Source organism: Bombina bombina, chromosome 6 (assembly GCF_027579735.1).
Source record: "Bombina bombina isolate aBomBom1 chromosome 6, aBomBom1.pri, whole genome shotgun sequence".
NCBI lineage: Eukaryota > Metazoa > Chordata > Amphibia > Anura > Bombinatoridae > Bombina > Bombina bombina.
The window spans coordinates 511,229,355-511,237,163 of NC_069504.1; positions in this window are offsets into that span (position 1 = coordinate 511,229,355).

Below are 7,809 nucleotides of genomic sequence, written 5' to 3' on the forward strand. Positions count from 1 at the left end.
GTGATGTAATTAAGATCTCTCCTCTTCTAAAGGGTAGTCGGGCTAATATCTGTGAAGATTTGGATGTGGTTTCCCACATGTGTTATGTCTTGCTTCTTCCTAGAGTGTTTGAGGATTTCTTCTTTGTCTTTGAAGTGGAGGACTTTAACAATTACATCTCTTGGGGGCGCTTTAGGTGGAGGTTTGGCTCGTAGTGCCCGGTGTGCCTTTTCAAATATCAAATCTGGAATGCTGTTGTCCCCCTTGACTGTCCAGAAAAGTGCTTGGAGGCATCCCTCCTGAGCTGCCGGCTGGATGGATTCTGGTATTCCGCGTATTCAGAGGTTGTTCTTCCTTCCCCTGTTATCGAGATCTTCCACTTTCTCCAATAATTGTTGAATAGTCTCTTCTTGCTCATAAGCCAGGTGGGAAACATGTTGTATATCCGTGTCCATTGTGTTATGGCTCTCCTCCAGATTAGTGACCCTTTGCGTGACTCTTGACAGGTCTCTTTTCAGATCCCCGTACCAAGTTTTCACCTCCGCCATGATCTCCTTAATATCGTCCTTAGTACAGAGGTGTGATAGGTCTGCTTTAGTGAGGCTCGCACCGAGAGGAGCAAGGGAGGATTGCGTTAGTGTTACTTCTGGCAGCATGTCTTTGTGTGGGGCGATGGTTGGGGAGGTTGCAGCGGGCTTTAAGAATTGTTAGAGTGGTCTGACACCTGGGGTGCTGTCAGGATTGTTGCTTTTGTGGCCCGGCATAATCTGTACGTTCTTGGGAGTATACTGACGCTTAAGTAGTGTCTGTGCTGGTTGTTTGCTAGTCTTCTATTTGCGCCAGCTAGACCATGTGACAATATATGGGCACAGGGGTCACCTAAGGAAGTGTAGGTAGAACTATGGCTGTCCAGCCCACTATCATTAGCTATATATCGTCTCCCAATTCGGTAGCTGTCCTATGGGACTATTAGTTGATCACTGGCTAGATGATGCTTCCCAGGGACCCCGCAGTAAGTCCCTATAGAGTGTTATGAAAGGCTGCTTTTTTTTATTTTTTATATGTTTTCCTTGTGGCTAACCCCCCTTCACCCCAACTATCTCTCTTCTGGTCAGGTATGGCTCTGCTGTCTCTCTTTGCTGCACCCCCCAAGTGCTCTGCAATAGTTGTATGTATTTATCACACAGCACCTCTCACTTCTGTGGCTTATAATTTATTGGGCAGGGAGGGTAACTGCCATTCCCAACACACTATCCCCCAGTGCTGGTGCTTAATAACTTGCGTGGGGCAGCAGCCGCATGCATGTGGTGGCAGGGTACAAGTGTGAGGGAGGTAGTAGTCAGAACTTGCCCTTTTTTTTCTGTTGCACGTGGGTTTCTGGAGCTTTCTTTCTGTGTGAGCCTCTCCTCCAGTTTGATCCAATGTCGTCAGCCTCCTCTTCCACCCGTTTACAGACAGATGTATCCACGAGTGTCTCCAGCGCACTTTGGCCTAGATTTGGAGTTTGGCGTTAGCCGTGAAAACCAGCGTTAGAGACTCCTAACGCTGGTTTTAGGCTACCGCCGGTATTTGGAGTCAGTGATTAAAGGGTCTAACGCTCACTTTTCAGCCGCGACTTTTCCATACCGCAGATCCCCTTACATCAATTGCGTATCCTATCTTTTCAATGGGATCTTTCTAACTCCGGTATTTAGAGTCGTGTCTGAAGTGAGCGTTAGAGCTCTAACGACAAAACTCCAGCCGCAGGAAAAAAGCAGGAGTTAAGAGCTTTCTGGGCTAACGCCGGTTCATAAAGCTCTTAACTACTGTACCCTAAAGTACACTAACACCTATAAACTACCTATGTACCCCTAAACCGAGGTCCCCCCACATCGCCGCCACTCGATTAAATTTTTTTAACCCCTAATCTGCCGACCGCCACCTACGTTATACTTATGTACCCCTAATCTGCTGCCCCTAACCCCGCCGACCCCTGTATTATATTTATTAACCCCTAACCTGCCCCCCACAACGTCGCCGCCAGCTACTTACAATAATTAACCCCTAATCTGCCGACCGCAAAGCTCCGCCACCTACGTTATCCTTATGTACCCCTAATCTGCTGCCCCTAACACCGCCGACCCCTATATTATATTTATTAACCCCTAATCTGCCCCCTCAACGTCGCCGACACCTGCCTACACTTATTAACCCCTAATCTGCCGAGCGGACCTGAGCGCTACTATAATAAAGTTATTAACCCCTAATCCGCATCACTAAGCCTATCATAAATAGTATTAACCCCTAATCTGCCCTCCCTAACATTGCCGACACCTAACTTCAATTATTAACCCCTAATCTGACGACCGGAGCTCATCGCTACTATAATAAATGGATTAACCCCTAAAGCTAAGTCTAACCCTAACACTAACACCCCCCTAACTTAAATATAATTTAAATCTAACGAAATTAATTAACTCTTATTAAATAAATTATTCCTATTTAAAGCTAAATACTTACCTGTAAAATACATCCTAATATAGCTACAATATAAATTATAATTATATTGTAGCTATTTTAGGATTAATATTTATTTTACAGGCAACTTGGTAATTATTTTAACCAGGTACAATAGCTATTAAATAGTTAAGAACTATTTAATAGTTACCTAGTTAAAATAATAACAAAATTACCTGTAAAATAAATCCTAACCTAAGTTATAATTAAACCTAACACTACCCTATCAATAAATTAATTAAATAAAATACCTACAATTACCTACAATTAACCTAACACTACACTATCAATAAATAAATTAAATACAATTGCTACAAATAACTACAATTACATAAACTAACTAAAGTACAAAAATTAAAAAAGAACTAAGTTACAAAAAATAAAAAAATATTTACAAACATAAGAAAAATATTACAACAATTTTAAACTAATTACACCTACTCTAAGCCCCCTAATAAAATAACAAAGACCCCCAAAATAAAAAAATGCCCTACCCTATTCTAAATTAATAGAGTTAAAAGCTCTTTTACCTTACCAGCCCTGAACAGGGCCCTTTGCGGGGCATGCCCCAAGAAAATCAGCTCTTTTGCCTGTAAAAAAAAACATACAATACCCCCCCCCCTCCAACATTACAACCCACCACCCACATACCCCTAATCTAACCCAAACCCCCCTTAAATAAACCTAACACTAAGCCCCTGAAGATCTTCCTACCTTGTCTTCACCATCCAGGTATCACCGATCCGTCCTGGCATCCGGTGCTGAAGAGGTCCAGAAGAGGCTCCAAAGTCTTCCTCCTATCCGGCAAGAAGAGGACATCCGGACCGGCAAACATCTTCTCCAAGCGGCATCTTCGATCTTCTTCCATCCAGTGCGGAGCGGGTCCATCTTGAAGCAGCCGACGCGGATCCATGCTCTTCTTCCGGCGTCTCCCGACGAATGACGGTTCCTTTAAGGGACGTCATCCAAGATGGCGTCCCTCAAATTCCGATTGGCTGATAGGATTCTATCAGCCAATCGGAATTAAGGTAGGAAAATTCTGATTGGCTGATGGAATCAGCCAATCAGAATCAAGTTCAATCCTATTGGCTGATCCAATCAGCCAATCAGATTGAGCTCGCATTCTATTGGCTGTTCCGATGACGTCCCTTAAAGGAACCGTCATTCGTCGGGAGATGCCGGAAGAAGAGGATGGATCCGCGTCGGCTGCTTCAAGATGGACCCGCTCCACACCGGATGGAAGAAGATCGAAGATGCCGCTTGGAGAAGATGTTTGCCGGTCCGGATGTCCTCTTCTTGCCGGATAGGAGGAAGACTTTGGAGCCTCTTCTGGACCTCTTCAGCACCGGATGCCAGGACGGATCGGTGATACCTGGATGGTGAAGACAAGGTAGGAAGATCTTCAGGGGCTTAGTGTTAGGTTTATTTAAGGGGGGTTTGGGTTAGATTAGGGGTATGTGGGCGGTGGGTTGTAATGTTGGGGGGGGGGTATTGTATGGTTTTTTTTACAGGCAAAAGAGCTGATTTTCTTGGGGCATGCCCCGCAAAGGGCCCTGTTCAGGGCTGGTAAGGTAAAAGAGCTTTTAACTCTATTAATTTAGAATAGGGTAGGGCATTTTTTTATTTTGGGGGTCTTTGTTATTTTATTAGGGGGCTTAGAGTAGGTGTAATTAGTTTAAAATTGTTGTAATATTTTTCTTATGTTTGTAAATATTTTTTTATTTTTTGTAACTTAGTTCTTTTTTATTTTTTGTACTTTAGTTAGTTTATGTAATTGTAGTTATTTGTAGCAATTGTATTTAATTTATTTATTGATAGTGTAGTGTTAGGTTAATTGTAGGTAATTGTAGGTATTTTATTTAATTAATTTATTGATAGGGTAGTGTTAGGTTTAATTATAACTTAGGTTAGGATTTATTTTACAGGTAATTTTGTTATTATTTTAACTAGGTAACTATTAAATAGTTCTTAACTATTTAATAGCTATTGTACCTGGTTAAAATAATTACCAAGTTGCCTGTAAAATAAATATTAATCCTAAAATAGCTACAATATAATTATAATTTATATTGTAGCTATATTAGGATGTATTTTACAGGTAAGTATTTAGCTTTAAATAGGAATAATTTATTTAATAAGAGTTAATTAATTTCGTTAGATTTAAATTATATTTAAGTTAGGGGGGTGTTAGTGTTAGGGTTAGACTTAGCTTTAGGGGTTAATCCATTTATTATAGTAGCGATGAGCTCCGGTCGTCAGATTAGGGGTTAATAATTGAAGTTAGGTGTCGGCGATGTTAGGGAGGGCAGATTAGGGGTTAATACTATTTATGATAGGTTTAGTGATGCGGATTAGGGGTTAATAACTTTATTATAGTAGCGCTCAGGTCCGCTCGGCAGATTAGGGGTTAATTATTGTAAGTAGCTGGCGGCGACGTTGTGGGGGGCAGGTTAGGGGTTAATAAATATAATATAGGGGTCGGCGGTGTTAGGGGCAGCAGATTAGGGGTACATAGGGATAATGTAAGTTGCGGTGGTTTACGGAGCGGAAGATTAGGGGTTAATAATATAATGCAGGGGTCAGTGATAGCGGGGGCGGCAGATTAGGGGTTAATAAGTGTAAGGGTAGGGGTGTTTAGACTCGGGGTACATGTTAGAGTGTTAGGTGCAGACGTAGGAAGTGTTTCCCCATAGGAAACAATGGGGCTGCGTTAGGAGCTGAACGCTGCTTTTTTGCAGGTGTTAGGTTTTTTTTCAGCTCAAACAACCCCATTGTTTCCTATGGGAGAATCGTGCACGAGCACGTTTTTGAGGCTGGCCGCGTCCGTAAGCAACTCTGGTATCGAGAGTTGCATTTGCGGTAAAAATGCTCTACGCTCCTTTTTTGGAGCCTAACGCAGCTTTTTTTGGGACTCTCGGTACCAGAGTTAATTTTATGGTGCGGCCAGAAAAAAGCCTGCGTAGCGTTAACAGCCCATCTACCGCCAAACTCCAAATCTAGGCCTTTGTTTGCCCGCACAGCTCAGACCTCACGTGACCTCCAGGTATGGGCCGGTTACGGCCTCCGCGTCTGCCACTTGTCTGTGATGAGCTTTCTGATGGCGTGGATGCGGCCATTTCCTTCCAGCTCCCCTCCGCTTTTGGGACTGTGGCTATTTAGTGTATAGGTGACTCCCTCTGAAAGGGATTAAGCTATGGCTCAGGTGTTTGCTTGGGGTTTGGGTGACACGGGCTTGGGAGCTATTCTCTTATGCGGCCATTATCCTGTATGGCCAAGCTCTGCCCCAAGATCATCTATTTTTAATTGTAAAGCTTTTATTTTGTCCTCATATTTTACTGTATTTCCTTCTTGTATATAAAGTCTGTCATCCAGATCAGAAACTCGTGTCTCTACTTTTGTGATTCTTTTATAAAATGGCCTGATCTCAGAAGAAAAGGTCTGCTATCTCTTTTGTGACTGAGTCAAATTGTGGTAATATTAAATCAGCTAACTGATTGATAGTTAATTGTGTCTCAGAGCTATTCATTGGGGTTTGGCTAGTCATTGGAGTTTCTGAATTAGCCTCAGAACTTATATTTTGTAGCATTTTTGTCTTCTTATCTCTTTTTAGCAGCATAGCTGGGGATTTTGTTTAAACATTTAACATATATTTTTCCATAAATTGTGATAACTTAAATAACAATTCTATCAAATTGTGTAGAATATCTGACAGTTAATCTGGAGCTTATGTGTGCAACAGTTACAGGTTATCAAATTGTGTAAACTATTTGCCAGTGAATCTGTACCTTGTGTGTGCAGCAGTGACACTTTATCAAATGTATAAAATATATGTCTAGTTAACCTGGACTAAGTGCCTAATAACTAAAAATAAAACAAAAAAAACAAGACCAAAAGTGAAATGCAAAAAAAAAAAATTAATAATATTATGCTTAGGTGTATCTATCTGTGCTCAAACATACGAAAAGGTGATGATTAAGAGGAATACTTAATAATATCTCTATAGCAAAAGAAAATCCCTGCCTATTAGCAATATGAATAGAGACACTGAGATGTACTAAGAGATCTACTAAATTTCTGATACTGCTTTTGCCTAAGGTAGTAAAGTTAAGCAGCTACTAGACTTCTACACATTAGTCCTATAACACTTTTTCCCTATCTTTTACTATGCTCTTCTCCAACCAGATAATTATTAAACCTTCTATAAATACAAATCAGCACCTTTTTTATAAGCAGCACAAAAAGACTATGGCCTGTTAAGTGATGTATCTCCCTCTTATACTAATAACACTAAAACTCTTCTTAAGCTTTTCCTCTGGGCTAATTTGACCGATTTATATTTCAATTTTTATAAATTATTACAACAGGTAGTTTACATGTTATTAGGCTAAATAAAAAAAATAAAAAAACATTTTTAAACAATTGTATTCAGTTTTAATTATTAGGCAAGAAAGGCTTGGCTTGACTCTGAATAGTCTTTATTAACACTTTCCCCCTTCTTTAACTGAGCTCTACTCCAACCAGATAATTACTAAACCATCTATAACTACAAATTAGTACCCTTTTTTTTGTAAGCAGCACACAAAGAATACGGCCTGTTAACTGATTTATCTCCCTCTTATACTAACAACCCCCAAACCCTTTTTTAAGCTTTTCCTCTTGGTTAATTCGGCTGCCTTATATTTCAATTTTTATAAATTATTACAGCAGGAAGCTTACATACTGTCAGACTGAATCAAAAGAAAAAGGAAAAAACATCTTTCAACATATATATTCAGTTTTGATTATTAGGCTAGAAAGACTTGGCTTGACTCTTCCAGTTAATATTCGCTATTATGATGGTGATTGCCTTTTTCCAAAGATTAAATTAAATGTTGGAAGCAGTCCTTTATTAGTCCAATAGTTTATGAAGGTTTGGCTTTATTATACTAGGAAAGAGAAGACCCTGAAAATTTCTTTGCTCGGGGGTCTTTACCAGTGGTCACCAGAATCATCTTCATAACTTATCAACCATTAATTGTAACTTTAAAGCAATATATACGGCCCACAGAACAGCATGGACAAGAAAAGTTACATCACTCTCCTCTGTTGGCAATTGCAGATTCTCCTTTTATATCACTTCAGATTATTCCTTTAATACACAGGTGCTTTAAATGTAGTGCTGTATACTTATGGAGATTTATACCACATTTTAAGTACCACATTCTCCTCTATCAGCTTTACAGCGTCTCCTTATATGCCAAGTTTTGTTCTGTTCTTTCAAACAAAAATTTTTTTCCATAACAAGCACACACAGCATGGCCAGACTGAGACGCTATAAACTTTGTCAACTAATAC